The following is a 22,072-nucleotide window of genomic DNA, read 5'->3' as shown; positions in this document are numbered from 1 at the left end:
ATCCTTGGTATGAAATATGTATTTAAACTATTTAAATTATTTATAAAGAAATGAATGTTTTCATTTTGGTAAAAAAAAAAAAAGCTTGCCGTTTTAACAAGAAACGCACTACTGTTATGTATAGTAGATTAAAAATTATTATTCAGAGGATGTAGTTTCGAAAGGAAGCCCCCAATTTATCTGCATGCAGTTTGCAACAAATGTATCCTCACACTTCTGGATTACAAAAGAAAAGTGAGGTCATATTTCATTAATGAAGTAAAAACCTGGACTGAGTGTCTGGCATGGTAGGGGGAGGGGGGGAGTCCACCTGGTCTCTGGGGACTCAGGTATCAACCTGAACTGAGGCTGCCCCCTCTGTGCCTGTGTAAATATCTCTCCTCCAGCCATCTTACTTCGTGGTTCTGGAACCCAAAACTGGTCTGGGGAATATGAGATCGCAACTACATTGAGCTCTTTTGGCCTCAAAACGAGGAAGAAAACCTTGGGTGTATCCTTCCTCTGTGCTGTTCTTTCAGGAGCGCTTGCGCAGACCGGTGAAAATTCCAAAATGAAGCCGAGACTTCAGAGTTCCGATTTGTGAGAGGGATGCCAGCTTGCTTTGGATCAGAACTTTAATTATTTTTATTTAAAGCGCTCAACATTGCTGTAAGTTATGCAGAGCAGGCGTTTTCATTCTCATGTTGCAGAGGTAAAATTAATAAAGCCCCAGCAATTACACAGCTAGGGAGCTAGAGACAGTCTAGAACCTATAGTGCTTTCTACAATACATCTCAGCCAATACCCAAATTCAGATGCTGGCGTGGTAATGATATAAACGCCTTCACTTCAGGTTTATTGTATGTTTAAGAACATTTCAGGGCTCATCATCCCAGATGTTCTTAGAAAACATATTGAATTCACATTCTGGAGTCACCCTGTTCTTATTTCCCACCACAAAGCATAAGCAATTTGAAAACTGTCATTATTAAAAACATGTACACAAAGCAAGACTTCTGGTGTGTGACTCTTATATCCTAAAATTGGCTAGAGTAGCAGAAAGAAAATAAACCTTCTCTAAGAAAAATGGCAACAGTGCATGTGTCTGAGGCAGATCACTTAAGACTCGTGTCTTCTCTTCCCCCAGGTCCAAAATTCAATCTCTCCTTACCTAAGTGAATGGGAAAATAGAGGCAAAGGCAACCTGCTGGATTTAATGTATTTATTTGTAGTCACCCTTTTTGCTTATCCTGACCTAAGTCATCATTCTAAGTACCATTCAAATAGAACTAATTGGTGTTAGTTCATGATTGTCTTTCTGGCAAACTAGCACTACCATTACTGATGCTAATAATGATGACTGACATTCTGGTTTTTGAGTACTATGTACCAACACGTGTTTAGGAATTAACACATGTTATGTTTCCTTACCTAGTAGTCAAACAATGCTAAAAGTTACTTGTTATTATTTTATCCCCATTTTGTAAATGAATAATTGGGACACAGATTCTTTAACTTGCCCAAATCCCACTGTTTTCAGTAATAGCCCCAATACCCCCGTGACCACTCTGGGTACCCCTCCCTTCATGTCCAAATCCATTCTTGCTGCCTTTTGACACTGTACTAGTAATTAATTTCCTTTGAAATCAATGAATAAAGTAAAATAAAATATTTTTTTAAAGCACACATATGGGATAAAGTAGTCAAGCTCCAAGGATTTGGGAAATTCGTGGTGAAATGCCTGGAAACATGTCCATATTTTTCCAGCTGGTTACCTTCTTTGTACCTACTCCTGAGAGCTGACTTCAGTGGCTCTAAGAACCAGATGCCCACGCTGGCCAGGTCTGCAACTAGACAGGAATGAGCAAGCAGCTGGGAGAACTGGGGGTCCCCATTGATTCTTCCAAAATGGCACCTGCCTCATGTGAATCAGCCTCACCTTCTTCCTTATTAACCTTTCCCCTCGTCAACCATTATGCTGACAGACAGGACTCTCCCATATGCAGAGCAGCTCAGAATGACATGTTTTGGGTTTTTCTTTGTCTGTTTATGTGTGTTGTGATATTATCCTAGGAAATGAGAATTCCAAGTTCTAGGTGTTTGATTTTCTAAACACTGTTGCTATACAAATAGCAGAGGCCCTTGCAGTCTGCTCAGAGATACATTTTTGTATCCCTACAGTTTCCTCACCTCCCCACTGTCCCCTAAAGAAGCAAAACAGAGATCTAGAGGGAAGAGAAACACTTAAGTTCTTGGTCAAGTATATTTTCTTAAAAATAATATTGGGGACTAAATGTTTCTGTGTAGTTCTATTTAAGAGAACCAGATAGATTACATAAGACTTTATATTGAAACAACATAAGAAGAAATTTCTGGCAATTAAAGCTACTTACAGATGGAGTTTATTGCCTTAAGAGGTGTTAAAATCAGTAACAAATTGTCCTCTCAGAGGTTGCTTAACTACTTGACAGGAATATTGTTTTCCAGAGGGCTCTATATTCAGTGTGAAATTAGCAGAATCCCTGCATCAGAATCACATAGGATAATGGTTTAAAATGCAGAAAATCTAACTTAACCCAGTCCCTTTGAATGGGGCCTGGGAATCTACCATTTAGTAAACTCCCTGTGTGACTTACATGCATTAAAGGTTAAGAAATATTGGTCTAGAATCTATAGTAATAAAAGATTGAGTCCTGGGCTTCCCTGGTGGCGCAGTGGTTGAGAGTTCGCCTGCCGATGCAGGGGACGCGGGTTCGTGCCCCGGTCCGGGAAGATCCCACATGCCTCGGAGAGGCTGGGCCCCTGAGCCATGGCCACTGAGCCTGCGCGTCCAAAAAGACTGAGTCCTAGCTAATTTATACCTAAGTGGGCTAGCACCTAAATTTTATTAAAGACAGCCCCAGGTCTATAATTGTATAACAGAGACGTTGGGTTAACCCTTGTATCAGTAGTTCTAAAATTTTAGTTTGAATAACATATTTCCAGGGGCTTTTATTAAAACAGAGATTTCAAGGCCTTGATGCCTAAGATATGGGCTGGGTCCCAAGTGATTCTGATACAGATGTTCCAGGGAACAAACTCTAGAAACATGGCCCTAAGCAGTGTAATCATCTCAATAATGAAGAGTTAGACCAAATAGACCCAAACCAATTACAGCTGACGATTGCATGCAGTACTATTTCCATATAGTTCCTAACACATCGGCGATTTTTTCATGAAAGTAATTGATCCTTTTCTCCAAGAGAGCTTTGAACATTCACTCACGGTTTCAGCTCTAATGATTGCCTACTATGTGTCATGCACCAGTACCTCCTGATTTGTGGTGGGTGTCTGAGTTTCATTTGGATTTTCTAGAAGGAAAAAAGTGAAAATGCCATTTGAAGTCTCATAAATGGGTCAGTTCTGCTGGATAGGGAGAAGCATATTTGGATGTGACGCAAGCCAACTGTTTGGTTGGAGAATGACCGTTGCTATGGATGTCCCCAGGGTGGAATGGGACTGCTCCTGTCAAGATTCTGATTTTATCCAGAACAGTGAAACTAGTTTGTTCCACATAGTTCCTGCGGAGGCTGCTTCTTCTCGTGAAGTGTGTAGTTCCCTTCCTAAGGGCATCCTTATCGAGCATTGCCTTTACAATTTATAATTCTCCAGGCGTCATCTTCCTCAGATCATCGCCATCGCTGACAGTAGAGCCTCAGCACATGCACAGGCTCAGTTAAAGGCTGTTCCAAAGACTTCCTTTGCCCACTGCTTTCATCTTATCCAATGACAAATGCTACAAGTAAACAGGATGCTGAGAAAGGAGCAAGCATTTTGGCGGAACGCAAATGAGGGTTTGCGTCCAGCCATTTTTTTCCCTCGCTCTGGGACCTCGGACAAGTTCTTTAACACTTCCGAGACTCACTTTCTCCATTTGAAAATCGAGGATTGAACTACATCTAACCTGCAGAGACTTTGTAAAGATTTAATGAAGTAATTTATGTGAAAGCATACTGCCTGACATCTGATGAATGCTAAGCAAATGTCAATTCTCTCCCCTGGCTCTCTTCTACCTGCCCCCCATGCCCGCCCCCAGTCTCCCCGTCTCCTTCCCCCACTAATTCCTCCACCCTTCCTTCCCCAGACCTCGCCCCCAGCCTTCTCCCTGGCTCTCCTTCTTCCTCCGTTCTCCCCCTCCCTCCCCCTTTCCCTCCCTCCCTCCCGCTCCCTCCTTTCCCCTCCCCTACATGTCCCAGGCTAAATTCTGGAAACTGAGCCCCCTTGGACATTCTCTCTGCATAGGTCAAAATCTAGCTTTCGTACTATGTCTCCGACAATCGACTTCTCCACAGTGTTCACAATTATGTCAACGTTTACCTTAAAAAAATATCACTGAGGAGGCACCAGGGGAAAAAAAATGCTCTCTGCTCCTGCTATCTTAGCCCCAACCCGTGTGGCTTCTGATTTCTTTACCTGAATTTTAGTAATTAAAGCCTTTTTAAAAAAAAATTATTAGAATATAGCTGATTTAAAATGCCGTGTTAGTTTCAACTATACAGCCAAGTGTATCAGTTATGCATATACATACATCCACCCTTTTTTTAGATTCTTTTCCCATATAGGTCATTACAGAGTATTGAGAAAAGTTCCCTGTGCTAAAGCTTTTTTTAAAAACTCTTCACAGTTACAGAAAGATCCAAGACATTTATTCAGGAATGTGAATATTTTACTTAAACATATACTTTTTGCCCATCAATTTCTTTATGGAAGTTTGTGGTTGCTTCATAAATCACACACACACATGAGCCAGGTCCACCACCCTGGGCCACAGAGGACCTGGGCTCTGTCAGCCACAAGCCTCAGAACTTTCTGGCAAGTGGTCTTGCTCTCTTGCCCAGAGCTCCTCGGCTGGAAGTAGAGAGGATGAAATGTCGGCCACTTCATACGGACACCTTCAAAGACTCCCCTTGGTCTCCCATGGAGACAGTGGGTCCCACCAGAGGAAATAAGCTAAATGTCACTGCCTGCAGCGTGTGTCCTGAGAGAGGCCATTCCTTGGGGTGTGTCATTCAACAGAGCCCTGAATATAGAGCTCACAAAAGACCCGAGGACAGCCCAGTGAGGCAGGGACCAGCATGTCTGCACCTGCAGTTCCAGGGAATTAAATAGCTGTACATTCTACAAAAAAACAGCTGGGTGGGCAAAACACATACTGTGGGCAAAACCAGGCCTTCTCAGACTCCTTCTGTCTCAGGTTTTTTTCCCCTACGGAGATAAGAAGCTGGGAATGAGATGAAGTTAATACGGAATCTAAGGCTCTGATTTTGAGGGTTGTTTTTTGTTTTTTTCTTTTTTTACAGTTGACTTGATAAAACTGGCACATACATGTGATATATTTGAGTACAACAGAAAATAAAATGGGAGGAAGTGAGACTTAAAAGTGTGTCCATCTGTGTTTTTCTCCCCGCCCCCCACCCCGTCTCTGTCCCTGCCATAACTGTTATCTTAAAGTGTCCATAGGGGACAAAGTCCAGTTATTTACCCTGTTCCTCTTGTTATTTCCATCTCAATGTGCAAATAGGAGGTTGATTGTAAGTTTCTAGCCTAGAGCCCACTTGCCTCTTCCTCAGGAAATGTAAACAGGAAGGCTAGTTGTAAATGCCTAGCCTGGAGCCCATCTATCTCCTGCCTCACTATCACATTCTCTCATGATTTTGAGTTCTATATGAATTCTAGAAGATCATCTCACTAAAGGCTTGTAACCAGAATTGAATGAAAAATTAAAGTTTTATTACTAATGCCCCAGCTTTAAGCAAGACTGCTACTATACTTGGACGTAACAGCCCACAGGCTCTAATTTGAGAGTTAGCAAATTAGTATCTTGGTATCTTTTCCCACCTGTACATCCACTTATTTGGAAATAGACATATGACTCTATTCTCCCCATAGGTGTGGGCTGTAACCCAGGCTAATCTGAGCTGACTATAATATCCCATCACCTTGGCTATAATAATTGGTCCCCAGATGGGCTCTTTAGCCAAGCCAAGCTAATTAGAATCCTCCTCTGGGACATTTTTGTAGGAGTGTCATGGAAATACCTCTTTTCTCTTGGGTCTTGGAATTCCAACTGGCCATATTCCCTGATTTATGGCAAGCCTTTCAGCTTTAACTGCAACTTTAAAGACAACTAAGGCAGCATGAAAGAGAACATAGCTGCCAGTTCATCATGAGAATACAGCAGAAATGAAAAAGCAGGAGAGAGTGAGACAAGAAGAGAGTAATAGAAGGAGATAGAGAAAAAGAAAATGAGCTAATAACTTTGATTCCTGGATGAGTTATCCTTGAAGTTCCATCACTGCACTTTTTGGTTGTGTTTTTCACTTTTGTAAGAAGTCAATATAATCCCTTGAGGGGACCATCCTCGTTTAAGAATTCCTTCTGGGTTAGAGAGTACACTATGCCTTTGGTACTCTTGCTTTCAGTGGTGAATTTTCTACCAGGGCTGAAGCCCCTAAACTCCAGTGGGCAGTTTCTCCTTCACGATGGTTCACTTGTCCTGAGGGAGAATTATTTCTGAACTGCTTGTGTTAACCACTGCTGAGGAAGGGGCTCAAACTCAGCCCCATCTCTCAGGGAACACCGAGCCCTCTGAGGGGCTGCAGCTATGTGGTCCCCATGCTGAGCGTCTTTGGGGTCCCTTGCTGTGACCGGCAGCGATGTCCAGGAGCCTTCGGCTGAAATGCAGATTCCTGAAAATCTCCATAGTAACCCATTGTCCACAGTGAGTCCTAACCTGTAGAAAAGAAATCAGATTGCCATCTCTGGTTTCTAGGACCAAAAAGATATTTGAGCCCTAGACCTGGATCTCTTAGTATATCTCTGGTTAACTTACCCAAAAAACACATCCACAAGAAAAGGGAACTCTCCTGCACTGTTGGTGGGAATGTGAATTGATACAGCCACTATGGAGAACAGTATGGAGGTTCCTTAAAAAACTACAAATAGCACTACCATACAACCCAGCAATCCCACTACTGGGCATATACCCTGAGAAAACCATAATTCAAAAAGAGTCACGTACCACAATGTTCATTGCAGCTCTATTTACAATTGCCAGGACATGGGAGCAACCAAAGTGTCCATCGACAGATGAATGGATAAAGAAGATGTGGCACATATATACAATGGAATATTACTCAGCCATAAAAAGAAACGAAATTGAGTTATTTGTAGTGAGGTGGATGGACCTAGAGTCTGTCATACAGAGTGAAGTAAGTCAGAAAGAGTAAAACAAAGACCGTATGCTAATGCATATGTATGGAATCTTAAAAAAAAATGGTTCTGAAGAACCTAGGGGCAGGACAGGAATAGAGATGCAGACGTAGAGAATGGACTTGAGGACATGGGGAGCGGGAAGGGTAAGCTGGGACGAAGTGAAAGAGTAGCACTGACATATATACACTACCAAATGTCAAATAGATAGCTAGTGGGAAGCAGCCACATAGCACAGGGAGATCAGCTCAGTGCTTTGTGACCACCTAGAGGGGTGGGATAGGGAGGATGGGAGGGAGACGCAAGAAGGAGGGAATACGGAGATATACATATATGTATAGCTGGTTCATTTTGTTATACAGCAGAAACTAACACACCATTGTAAAAGCAATTATACTTCAATAAAGATGTTTAAGAAAAAAAATCACATCCACAGAACAAGGATAAAAGGGGTAGCATTTCTGACTCTTGGTTCTCAAAGTGTGGTCCATGGAGCAGCTGCAGCAGCTTCATCTGGGAGCTGAATAAAAATGCAAATTTTGGACCCCATCCCAGAGCTACTGAATCAGTGTCTGCATTTTAACAAGATCCTTGGGTGGACAGTTATACTTTTTTGAAAACACTGGGATTAACTTTGGTTCTTGATTCTGGCTACCTGTGAGAATCACCTGTACAGCTTTTTTTTTTTTTTTTTTTTTTTGTGGTACGCGGGCCTCTCACTCTCGTGGCCTCTCCCGTTGCGGAGCACAGGCTCCGGACGTGCAGGCTCAGCGGCCATGGCTCACGGGCCCAGCCTCTCCGCGGCATGTGGGATCTTCCCAGACCGGGACACGAACTCACGTCCCCTGCATCGGCAGGCGGACTCTCAACCACTGCGCCACCAGGGAAGCCCACCTGTACAGCTTTTAAAAAGCAGATTCCTGGTCCTGACCTCAAAGATTTTAATTTGGTTTGCCTGAGTTTGTCTGAGTGGGACCCAAGTATTGGTAATATTTAAAACTCCTCAGGTGACTGCAGTATGCACCCAGTGTTGAAAACACACTGCTCTGGAGCAGCGGTTCTCAAAATATGGTCCCCTGACCAGAAGCATCAGCATCACCAGGATCTAGTTAGAAAAGCAAATTCTCAGTCCCCACCTCAGACGTACAGAGTCAGAAACCCAGGGGATGGACCCCAGTGATCAGTGATGGTTCTGATGCCACTAAAGTCTGAGATTACTGCTCTAGTCTGGACAACAAAGGAACCAGCACAGGATGAAATAGGTCTTGAGTAGGTGGGAGTTTGACTGTAATAATATATTATTATATGTTAGATGTTTAATAAGATGTGTATCAATATCAACCTTCTTCTAGGAGACTCATCATTTTCTATCTATTTCAAATATTCCTCTATCTTTTAGAACAATACTGATAGACATAGAAAACAAACTTATGGTTACCAAAGGGGGAAGGGGGAGAGGGATAAGTTAGGAGTTTGGGATTAAAATATACACACTACTATGTATAAAATAAATAACCAACAAGGACCTACTATATAGCACAGGTAACTATATTCAATATCTTATAATAACATAATGGAAAAGAATCTAAAAAGAATAACTGAATCACTTTGCTGTACACCTGAAACTAACACAACATCATAAATCAACTATATTTCAATAAATTTTTTTAAAGATAGAAAATTTAAAAGAAAAATAAACAAGACCATACTGATAAGACGAACATACCACTTTGTAAATAGAAGGGGCTCACTCCGTCCCCATCTTTTCTATTTCTACAGTTAAGCCTAATGACAGCCTTGTGAAAAATTGTATTCCTAGGATAGCGTTGATGCATCTCTGTTTCATAAGGTCTGCCTTAGGAAAAGAATGCTTGTTCACTAGAAGCATGCCCTGGAAGACAGTATGTACCAAGGAAAATCAACCTAATGTCTTTCCTAGTGCTAGTTACAGAGCTTGTTATACATGAAATATATATCAAGTCTTCACATTTCAATACAGAACCAGCTGCATATATAAGCCATAAGAGCAACGTGATGTTGTTTTGATCACATTCACAGAAAACAACTAATAATTTATAATCTGTGGAGAGGTTGTACCTACTGACAGGAAACTATCATACACAAAAGAAAGAGAAGGGACTTCCCTGGTGGCACAGTGGTTAAGAATCTGCCTGCCAATGCAGGGGACACGGGTTCGAGCCCTGGTCCGAGAAGATCCCATGCCGCGGAGCAACTAAGCCCATGTGCCACAACTACTGAGCCTGCGCTCTAGAGCCCACAGGCCAAAACTACTGAGCCCGCGTGCCACAACTACTGAAGCTCTCATGCCTACAGCCCATGCTCCACAACAAGAGAAGCCACCAAAATGAGAAGCCTGTGCACCGCAACGAAGAGTAGCCCCTGCTAGCTGCAACTAGAGAGAGCCCATGCGCAGCAACAAAGACCCAATGCAGCCAAAAATAAAATTAAAAAAAAAAAAAAGAATGAGAAGACAAAGTTTTCTGTTACCAGAAACTTTCTATATTCATTCTCATGATGTCTATGTAGCTGCTATGGGAAACCTTTAGAGAGATTCACGGGTTTTTTTATGTTTTTTTTATTGTGGTAGAAGTCACATAATATAAAACACACTATTTTAACCATAGTTAACTGTACAGTTCAGTGGCACTAAGTACGTTCGCATTGCTGTGCAACTCTCACCATCATCCATCTCCCGAATTTTTCACCTTCCTAAACTGAAACTCTGTTCCCATTAAACGCTAACTCCCCATTCCCCCTGCCCACCCCCTACCTCCTGGCCCCTGGCATCAACCAATATACTTTCTGACTCTATGAATTTGACTATTCTAGGTACCTCATCTAAGTGGAATCAAAAAGTATTTGCACATAATGTATATTGGAATGCATCTTTAAGGTTAACTTAATATATGTCCAGCAAACAGATTGTATCTTCTTTTTTTTCTTTCCCTGTGCCATAGAGTAGGCCCTCACCAGCCACCTACTTCATGCATAGTAGTGTACATACGTCAATTCCAATCTCCCAATCCATCCCACCACCCCCCTTGGTGTCCATATGTTTGTTCTCTATGTCTGTTTCTCTATTTCTGCTTTGCAAATAGGTTCATGTGTGCCATTTTTCTAAATTCCACAGAGATTCACTTTTAACATTAAACATCTAACATATAATAACATATTATTACAGTCAAACTCCCACCTGCTTAAGACCTACTTCATCCTATGCTGGTTCCTTTGTCTTCCAGACTAGAGCAGTAATCTCAGACTTTATTGGCATCAGAACCATCACTGATCACTGGGGTCTACCCTCTGTACATCTGGGGTGAAGCCTGAGAATTTGCATTTCTAATTAGATCCTGTGATGCTGATGCTTCTGGTCAGGGGACCAAATTTTTGAGAACCACTGTTCCAGAGCAGTGTGTTTTCACTTTTAAACAAGTCAATTTTATTTTTATTTATGGGGTACCTGTATTCTAGGGTTTATGTATTTAGACTGGCCTAATAAGTCTGAACTTATCTAATACCTTTAGAGAGATATATGCTGAAGTAAATGTAAATAACAAGACTTGGGCTGAGATGAGCTGAGTTTTGAACTCCTCTACGTGACTATTTGATTTTAGACATGATCATTAAATCCTCAGACTCTTCCTTCCCTCATCTCTGAGATGTGATGTATTCATCTGAGTACTAGGAGCCTGTACTGCAAGAAAAAATTTTAGAGAAAGAGTTTACTTGGGGGATGACTTCAGGAAACACTGGTAGGGGAGTGGGGAAATTTTATATTGGAGCATAGTTTATTAACAATGTTGTGTTAGTTTCAGGTATACAGCAATTTCAGTTATACATATACATGTATCTATTCATTTTCAAATTCTTTTCCCACTTAGGTTATTACAGAATATTGAGCAGAGTTTTCAGTATGTCCTTGTTGGTTATTTATTTTATTTTATTTTATTTATTTTTTATGCCATATTAATTTTTTTCTTAACATCTTTATTAGAGTATAATTGCTTTACATTGTTGTGTTACTTGCTGCTGTATAACAAAGTGAATCAATTATGCATATACATATATCCCCATATTTCTTCCCTCTTGTGTCTCCCTCCCTCCCACCCTGCCTATCCCACCCGTCTAGGTGGTCACAAAGCACCGAGCTGATCTCCCTGTGTTATGCAGCTGCTTCCCACTAACTATCCATTTTACATTTGGTAGTGTATATATGCCCATGCCACTCTCTCACTTCATCCCAGCTAACCCTTCCCCTTCCCCATGTCCTCAAGTCCATTCTCTATGTCTGCGTCTTTACTCCTGTCCTGCCCGTAGGTTCATCAGAACCTTTTTTCTTTTTTTAAGATTCCATATATATATATATATATATATATATATATATATATATATGTATATATGTGTGTGTGTGTTAGCATACGATATTTGTTTTTCTCTTTCTGATTTACTTCACTCTGTATGACACACTCTAGGTCCATCCACCTCACTACAAATAACTCAATTTCGTTTCTTTTTATGGCTGAGTAATATTCTGTCATATATATGTGCCACATCTTCTTTATCCATTCATCTGTCTATGGACACTTAGGTTGCTTCCGTGTCCTGGCTATTGTAAATAGAGCTGCAATGAACATTGTGGTACATGACTCTTTTTGAATTATGGTTTTCTCAGGGTATATGTCCAGTAGTGGGATTGCTGGGTTGTATGGTAGTTCTATTTTTAGTTTTTTAAGGAACCTCCATACTGTTCTCCATAGTGGCTGTATCAATATACATTCCCACCAACAGTGCAAGAGGGTTCCCTTTTCTCCACACCCTCTCCAGCATTTACTGTTTGTAGATTTTTTGATGATGGCCATTCTGACCAGTGTGAGGTGATACCTCATTGTAGTTTTGATTTGCATTTCTCTAATAATTAGTGATGATAAGCATCCTTTCATGTGTTTTTGTAAGCTATATATCTTCTTTGGAGAAATGTCTGTTTAGGTCTTCTGCCCATTTTTGGATTGGGTTGTTTGTTTTTTGGATATTGAGCTCCATGAGCTGCTTGTAAATTTTGAAGTTTAATCCTTTGTCAGTTGCTTCATTTACAAATGTTTTCTCCCATTCTGAGGGATGTTTTTTCATCGTGTTTATGGTTTCCTTTTCTGAGCAAAAGCTTTTAAGTTTAATTAGGTTTCATTTGTTTATTTTTGTTTTTATTTCCATTTCTCTAAGAGATGGGTCAAAAAGGATCTTGCTGTGATTTATGTCATAGAGTGTTCTATGTTTTCCTCTAAGCGTTTGATAGTGTTTAGCCTTACATTTAGGTCTTTAATCCATTTTGAGTTTATTTTTGTGTATGGTGTTAAGGAGTGTTCTAATTTCATTCTTTTACATGTAACTGTCCAGTTTTCCCAGCACCACTTGCATATTCTTGCCTCTAAAGTGACCATATGTGCATGGGTTTATCTCTGTGTTTTCTATCCTGTTCCATTGATGTCTATTTCTGTTTTTGTGCCAGTACCATACTGTCTTGATTACTGTAGCTTTGTAGTATAGTCTGAAGTTAGGGAGCCTGATTCCTCCAGCTCTGTTGTTCTTTCTCATGATTGCTTTGGCTATTCAGGGTCTTTTGTGTTTCCATACAAATTATGAATTTTTTTTTCTAGTTCTTTGAAAAATGCCATTGGGAGTTTGATAGGGATAGCATTGACTCTGTAGATAGCTTTGGGTAGTATAGCTATTTTCAATGTTGATTGTTCCAATCCAGGAATATGGTATATCTCTCCATCTGTTTGTGTCATCTTTAATTTCTTTCATCAGTGCCTTACAGTTTTCTGCATACAGGTCTTTTGTCTCCTTAGGTAGGTTTATTCCTAGGCATTTTATTCTTGTTGAAATTGTAAATAGGAGTGTTTCCTTAATTTCTCTTTCAGATTTTTCATCATTAGTGTAGAGGAATGCAAGAGATTTCTGTGCATTAATTTTGTATCCTGCTACTTTACCAAATTCATTAGCTAAAGCTACTTATCATTTAGCTAGAGCTAACTTCATTAGCTCTAGCAGTTTTCTGGCAACATCTTTAGGATTCTCTATGTATAGTATCATGTCATCTGCAAACAGTGACAGTGTTACTTCTTCTTTTCCAATTTGGATTACTTTTATTACTTTTTCGTCCCTGATTTCTGTGGCTAAAACTTCCAAAAGTATGTTGAATAATAGTGTTGAGAGTGGACAACCTTGTCTTGTTCCTGATCTTAGTGGAAATGGTTTCAGTTTTTCACCATTGAGAATGATGTTGGCTGTGGGTTTGTCTTATATGACCTTTATTATGTTGAGGTTAGTTTCCTCTATGTCTACTTTCTGGAGAGTTTTTATCATAAATGAGTGTTGAATTGTGTCAAAAGCTTTTTCTGCATCTTTTGAGATTACCATATGGTTTTTATCCTTCTATTTGTTAATATGGTGTATCACATTGATTGATTTGCGTATGTTGAAGAATCCTTGCATTCCTGAGGTAAACCCCATTTGATCATGGTGTATGATCCTTTTCATGTGCTGTTGGATTCTGTTTGCTAGTATTTTGTTGAGGATTTTTGCATCTATGTTTATCAGTGATATTGGCCTGTAGTTTTCTTTTTTTGTGACATCGTTGCCTGGTTTTGGTGACAGGGTGTTGGTGGCCTAATAGAATGAGTTTGGGAGTGTTCCTCCCTCTGCTATATTTTGGAAGAGTTTGAGAAGGATAGGTGTTAGCTCTTCTCTAAATGTTTGATAGAATTCAGCTGTGAAGCCATCTGGTCCTGGGCTTTTGTTTGTTGGAAGATTTTTAATCACAGTTTCAATTTTAGTGCTTGTGATTGGTCTATTTATATTTTCTATTTCTTCCTGGTTCAGTCTTGGAAGGTTGTGCTTTTCTAAGAATTTGTCCATTTCTTCTATGTTGTCCATATTATTGGCATATAGTTGCTTGTAATAATCTCTCATGATCCTTTGTATTTCTGCAGTGTCACTTGTTACTTCTTCTTTTTCTTTTCTAATTCTGTTATGAGTCTTCTCTCTTTTTTTCTTGATGAGTCTGGGTAATGGTTTATCAATTTTGTTTATCTTCTCAAAGGACCAGCTTTCAGTTTCATTGATCTTTGCTGTCGTTACCTTCATTTCTTTTTCATTTATTTCTGATCTCATCTTTATCATTTCTTTCCTTTTGCTAACTTTGGGGAGTTTTTTGTTCTTTTTTCTCTAATTGCTTTAGGTGTAAGGTTAGGTTGTTTATTTGAGATGTTTCTTGTTTCTTTTTTGTTTGTTTGTTTTTTTGCGGTACGTGGGCCTCTCGCTGTTGTAGCCTTTCCCATTGCGGAGCACAGGCTCCGGACGCGCAGGCTCAGTGGCCATGGCTCACGGGCCTAACTGCTCCGCGGCATGTGGGATCTTCCCGGACCGTGGCACGAACCCGTGTCCCCTGAACTGGCAGGCGGACTCTCAACCACTGTGCCACCAGGGAAGCCCTGTTTCTTGTTTCTTGTTTCTTGAAGTAGGATTGTATTTCTATAAACTTCCCTCTTAGAAACTGGTTTTGCTGCATCCCATAGGTATTTTGTCATTGTGTTTTCATTGTCATTTGTTTCTAGGTATTTTTTTATTTCATCTTTGATTTCTTCAGTGATCTCTTGGTTAATTAGTAGTGTATAGTTTAGCCTCCATGCATTTGTATTTTTTACAGGTTTTTTCCAGTAATTGATATCTAGTCTCATAGCGTTGTGGTCACAAAAGATACTTGATACGATTTCAACTTTCTTAAATCTACAAGGCTTGATTTGTGACCCAAGATATGATCTATCCAGGAAAATGTTCTATGAGCAGTTGAGAAGAGAATGTATTCAGTTGTTTTTGGATGGAATGTCCTATAAAAATCAATTAAGTCCATCTTGTTTAATGTGTCATTTAAAGCTTGTGTTTCCTTATTTATCTTCTTTTTTGTTGATCTGTCCAATGTTTAAAGTCCCATACTACGATTGTGTTACTCTCTATTTCCCCTTTTATTGCTATTAGGACCTGCCTTATGTATTGAGGTGCTCCTATGTTGGGTGCATAAATATTTACAATTGTTATATCTTCTTCTTGGATTGATCCCTTAATCATTATTTAGTGTCCCTCTTTGTCTCTTGTAATAGTATTTATCTTAAAATCTATATTGTCTGATATGAGAATCGCTACTCGAGCTTTCTTTTGATTTCCATTTGCATGGAATATCCTTTTCCATCCTCGCACTTTCAGTCTGTATGTATCCCTAGGTCTGAGGTGGGCCTCTTGTAGACAGCATATATATGGGTCTTATTTTTGTATCCATTCGTCCCATCTATGTCTTTTGGTTGGAGCATTTAATCCATTTACATTTAAGGTAATTATCAATTTGTATGTTCCTAATACCATATTCTTATTTGTTTTGGGTTTGTTATTGTTGGTCTTTTCCTTCCCTTGTGTTTCCTGCCTAGAGAAGTTCCTTTAGCATTTGTTATAAAGCTGGTTTGGTGGTGCTGAATTCTCTTAGCTTTTGCTTGTCTGTAAAGACTTTAATTTCTCAGTCAAATCTGAATGAGATCCTTGCTAGGTAGAGTAATCTTCATTGTAGTTTTTCTCCTTTCATCCCTTTAAGTATGTCCTGCCACTCCCTTCTGGCTTGCAGAGTTTCTGCTGAAAGATCAGCTGTTAACCTTATGGGGATTCCCTTGTATGTTATTTGTTGTTTTTCCCTTGCTGCTTTTAATATTTTTTCTTTGTATTTAATTTTTGATAGCTTGATTAATATGTGTCTTGGCATTTTTCTCCTTGGATATATCCTGTATGGGACACCCTGTGCTTCCTGGACTTGATTGACTATTTCTTTTTCCATTTTAGGGAAGTTTTCAACTATAATCTCTTCAAATATTTTCTCAGTCCCTTTCTTTTTCTCTTCTTCTGGGACCCCTATAATTTGAATGTTGATGTGTTTAGTGTTGTTCCAGAGGTCTCTGAAACTGTCCTCAATTTTTTCATTCTTCTTTCTTTATTCTGCTCTGCAGTAGTTATTTACACCAGTTTATCTTCCAAGTCACTTATCCATCTGCTGCCTCAGTTATTCTGCTATTGATTCCTTCTAGAGAATTTTTTATTTCATTTATTGTATTGTTCATCATTGTTTGTTTGCCCCTTAGGTTTTCTAGGTTTTGTTAAACTTTTCTTGTATTTTCTCCATTCTATTTCCAAGATTTTAGATCATGTTTACTATCATTACTCTGAATTCTTTGTCAGGTAGAGTGCTTAATTCCTCTTCATTTTTTAGGTCTGGTGGGTTTTTGCCTTGCTCCTTCATCTGCTGCATATTTCTCTGTCTTCTCATTTTGCTTAACTTATTGTGTTTGGGGTCTCCTTTTCACAGACTGCAGGTTTGTAGTTCCCGTTGTTTTTGGTGTGCCCCCAGTGGGTAAGTTTGGTTCAGTGGGTTGTGTAGGCTACCTGGTGGAGGGGACCTGTGCCTGTGTTCTGGTGGATGAGGCTGGATCTTGTGTTTCTGGTGGACAGCACTGCATCTGGTGGTGTGTTTTGGGGTGTCTGTGAACTTAGTATGATTTTAAGCAACCTCTCTGCTAATGGGTGGGTGGGTGGGGCTGTGTTCCTGTCTTGCGAGTTGTTTGGTATGGGGTGTCCAGCACTGGAGTTTGCTGGTCATTGAGTGGAGCTGGGTCTTAGTGTTGAGACGGAAATCTCTGGGTGAGCTCTCACCCATTTATATTACGTGGGACCAGGAGGTCTCTGGTGGTCCAATGTCCTGAACTCCCCTCTCCCACCTCAGAGGTTCAGGCCTGACACCCGGCCAGAACACCAAGACCCTTTCAGCCACACAGTGTTGGCGTTTACCATCAGGAAAAGGGGGTGCTCATGCATTGCTGATCCACTTGTGAATTGTTCAAATTTTTGTTGGTTATCTATTTTAAATATAGCAGTGTGTACATGTCAATCCCAAACTCCCAATCTATCCCTTCCCCTCCACCGTTCCCCCAGTCTGAGTCTGTTTCTGTTTTGTAAATAAGTTCATTTTTATCATTTTTTTTTAGATTCCACATATAAGTGATATCAGATTATATTTGATACAATATTTGTCTTTCTCTGTCTGACTTACTTCACTTAGTATGATAATCTCTAGTTGCATCCATGTTGCTGCAAATGGCTTTATTTCATTCTTTTTAATGGCTAAGTAATATCCCACTGTGTATATGTACCACATCTTCTTTATCCATTCATCTTTCAGCGGACATTTAGGTTGCTTCCATGTCTTGGTTATTGTTAACAACACTGCCATAAACATTGGGGTGCATGTATCCTTTCAAACCATGTTTTTCTCTCCATATAAAAAATGTATTATCGAGCAGATAATCACTGTGAGCAACTGAGGCTCAATGGCCCAAAGGAGCTCTGGAGACATTGTATACATGGCGGCAAGTTTCCCCATCTGAGGAGGAAGAAGCTGGTGCCTTGATCTTCCAGCTCTCACCTGCCAATCGCTGAGGGAGGCTCCCAGACATGCTACCTCCACAGCATGCTCAGCCTGCCCCGTGCAAAGGCCAAAACAAAGGCTTAGCATCAAAGTGCTTGCAGTAGGCCTCCTGGGGCATGGAGTGGAATGGTGTGGGACAGCAGATACAGGCAGGGCACCAGAAGCGTCTGCTCCCTGGGGTATGTATCACATCCAGCCAAGAGACAGAAACTGGTGATTGGACCGGGAAATACTTGATAGAAAGAATTAGTAATTATTTACAGAGAATTAGCTCCTAAGAAGAGATGAAAGAGAATGCTAAGGAATACCCTATGGTCGAGGAATGGTTGTCAAGGAAAGAAAAAATTTGGAAGACACATTCCCAAAGGTAGGACCCAGACTTGGCTGGAGAATGTATAGATGTAGCCCACTGAATAGCAAAGAAGTTTGCTCAGTTGCCAGGACCAGAAATGTCCACAGTTGCTGGACTGAGGCTAGAGGGCAATGAAATGCATGCAAGGCCAACAGAAAACCCCCTCCTTGGGTGCAAGTGGATCAAGGCTGGAGCCAGAAGTGGCAAGCTTGAAGGTGAGTGGCACTTGGTGTCCAGCATACTACAGGTCACCTTGTACTGCAGGAACCACCCAAGAAGCAGCCCACAGAACCAGGAGGGGAAGCCCTTTTTTCCCTGCAGTGTCTCTCCAGCACCCCCTAATGGTATTGGGGAAATACAAGATCCAGTCCAGTAACAGCTGTGAAGGAGGGCAGTGAGGGGGGATTTCCAGGTGAAAGGCAATTACAAAAGATAACACTACTCACATAAGATCATTGTATATGAAGTAAATTGAATAACAAGTATTAAACTTACTTTTTAAACAATAAAGTTCTCCTTGATAGTATGTTTAAAATGAGTGCTTTTATTCAAAAACATCATCAGAATTACTGCTTACAATAAAAAGGTGTTTTTCATTGACACCACTGATTTATTATTTTCTCTAAAAGACCTTTAGCATATGGACTTCTTAACAGGATTTGTATATGTGTAAGAGTGTTGTGAATTGACTCCTGAGTCCATACACATCTTCTTTGGTTGCCTAAAATTCCTTTAATGGAGATCAAGTCTTTCTTCTATAATTAACAAGTGCAATAAATCCATTTTAATCCGCAGAAGAGAAGGGCTCTACCATATCTTTATTTCTTTTACTGCAAATGTTGATAAGTAGCAGTGACAACGAGGCATATGCTGGGGTACATGGTGAATAAGCTATCACTGAACAACTGGAATGTCATTGCTTCTTCCCCTCAAACACCCTCCAGAAACCACATGTCCACTCACCCTGGTTAGTGCAGAGTCAGAGCTCAACAGAGGATCAAGTTGAACTCCTCTGATATAGCACAGTTTTCTCTCTTATCCTCCTCACTAGTGTGAGGATCTGACTTTCAATTAAAATATCACCTTGCAATGCCTTTATCATATATACATCCAATGAATTAAGCTTTCCACAAAATGAATTAATCTCTTGACCCATCAATATGCTTCTGGCTATTAATTTATTGTTTTCTTTCAATTACCATCCATATTCATAGTCACTCATAACTCTTAAACATAGAAAAAATAACCTGTCTTAGGGTCTGCTCATAGGTCACAGCATCCTTCTTTCTTCCTCCTTCTTGCTTCATGAAACTTCAAAGACCATCAAAGGGATACATCATAACTCACAGACGCAGAAACCAAAAAACAACATGGATGGGCACACACACTCTTCTGAGTGTTGGGCACATGGCAGAGCAATTGGCATTTTGAAGGAAAATATAACACAAGTGGTCAAAGAGTTGCTAGATGACAACTGGTCAAGCCCAATGTTGAACTAAATTGGACCAGTGGCTGCTGAACCATTTTCTGCTTAGATCCTCCAATCAAGGGGAAAGGAGAGAAGAGTAAGGCTAAGGAAAAAATTCCTTGGGTCACTTGGACTCTAGTCATATTGACCCAAACTAAAATTGATAGTCCGTAGAGGCATGGAAGTGCGTAGTCTAGTCAAAGGTGAGAAATATTTTGGTAGAACCACCAGAGAGGACTGCATCCCTCCTTCCTTTGAAGCTAGGAGTGCTTCTGGCCAGTGAATTCATTGAACTCCGGTGTTCAGCAGAGAGGCTGGAGCAAGAGACAGCAGTGAGATATAAAGTGAATAGAGATGAAAAGTAGCAGAAATGGGGACTGTGCCCCAGCACATGCACCCAGGCGTCCTCAGCTCTGGGGTTTGTGTCATTGGGTCTCCACATTGGGATTCACTGCCCTTCTTCCAAGGTCTACCTTCCATTTTTACGTTTCCCTTTTCATATCAACCTACGATGGCTTTATTGACCCTCTGCTATGCGCCAGGTACTTTAAACATGTGTGTTCCTTTAATCTTCCCTACAACTGCATAAAATATGCTTCCTTCTCCCTTTATCACAAATAAGAAAGCAGAGGCTGAGAAGGCAGCAAATAGGAAATATAGTCCTTTCTCTCGAGTTCTCTCAGACTCCACCCTGGACATTTATAAGCGCATACTTGACCCTTTCATGAACCTGAACTTGGAAAACAAATCTTATTAATAAGCACCTATAATTGTATCACCCTTAAACGTGTAGGTGCTCTCTTGATAAACCTGTTAATATTGTCAGGGCATATGATATTAAGCTTATTTTATAGATGAGGATATTGAGGTAAGGTTGAACAAGGAGTCTAAACCTGAAAGAAATGAAAATAGCTGATATTTAATGGACATTTACAGGGTAACAAGCACTCTACTCAGAGTTTTAGATATCAGTTCGTTTTGTCCTACCATAATCCAATCAGGGAGTGACTGCTATTATCTTTATCTCATATCTGGGGAAAACGAGGATAAAAGAAGTTAAATAATCTATCCAAAGCCACACTTCTAGTGTGTGGCTGAACTAGGATTTAAACCTACTTATCTTGGTTCCAGAATCCTTGCTCTTAACTACATCATATTCCACTTTTGTGCTTATTCCCTAGGTGCCTCTTTAGGTTGTAAGGCATTCCAGGACAGCCAAAGTCTTTCAGTAGATGTCTATTCCCAACACAGCAACCAGGTCAGAGCCTGGCACAAAATGGCTGATGTGAAAATGTGACTAAAAGACCACGTAATCTAGACAATGATCATGATTTACATGGGAATTAATAAAGGACTGGTCATTTCAAGGCTTCACCTGACACACTTAGCATTCAAAGTAAATAACTGAAATGGCATTTAAATCAGCCACTGCCTCCGGATCTCCATCAACTATGCAGCAAAGGCAGGATGTAGACAGGATATTTTGGGGGGGCTGCAGGGTGTGGGATCTCAGTTCCCTGACCAGGGATTGAACTCAGGCCCGCAGCAGTGAAAGCACTGAGTCCTAACCACTGGACTACCAGGGAATTCCCATAAACAGGATGTAATATGGTGCAGTGTCTGTGCTCCAAACTGGAACCCAGAGATGGGCAGGATCTCTACACATTCCGTACAACAACCTCTTTCCTTAGGAAAAATCTGAAGTCTCCCTTAACTCTGTCAAATTTCCTCTCTATAAATAAAAGATTTAGCTGGGTTTTTTTTTTTTTTTCAGTAAATGAATCTCAGCCAGTAAAACATCCCTTCTGATATTATTTAGGCCAATAAAAGAGCAGCCACACTGTGGCCTCCCTCTTTGAGGGAACTTGTGAGGACTCGGATACCTTAGGGTATTAATTACCCTGCCAGTCATTAACCGAAGTACTTAGCACTACTATCCTTATTTTCCAAAAAATGGAAGTCAAAGGTAATGGCACATTTTCTTAAGGTTTAAGGTCTCTGGATTGCTGAAGTCAACAGCTCAGACACCGCTAGTGATAAAGAGAACAGAAAGATACACGAAGGGTTTTATTCCTCTATGGAAACCAAAATGGCAAGGCATCCACACACAGACATTCAAGACGGGTAGATACCTTCCTCCTCAGTCTCTCATTAAAACAGGGACAAGTTCACTGTGACTCTTGCCCCACTTGAACTCTTCTGGGTTAAACATAATTTTTTTATTGAGGCCCCCAAATTCTTACGTTGGAGGCTAAAGCTTTCTTTTAGAACCAAGCTCTTATTATTTATAAAGATTGAGACTTAACACAAAACGTCTCTGCCCTTCTTTCCTTCCTCTCCTCCAACCCTTCCTTGGTGCCCCTCCTCCCCTTAATTCATCCCCATACACTAAGTTGAAATATCAACACAGGGGAGTTGGCTTAAATGCGAGATAAAATATTTCCATCATCTGCTCAGAGCCCTCTGCCAAATATCAAGGTATTGA

The sequence above is a fragment of the Tursiops truncatus genome, chromosome 4 (genome assembly GCF_011762595.2).
Source record: "Tursiops truncatus isolate mTurTru1 chromosome 4, mTurTru1.mat.Y, whole genome shotgun sequence".
NCBI lineage: Eukaryota > Metazoa > Chordata > Mammalia > Artiodactyla > Delphinidae > Tursiops > Tursiops truncatus.
Note: the sequence above shows the minus strand (reverse complement) of the source record.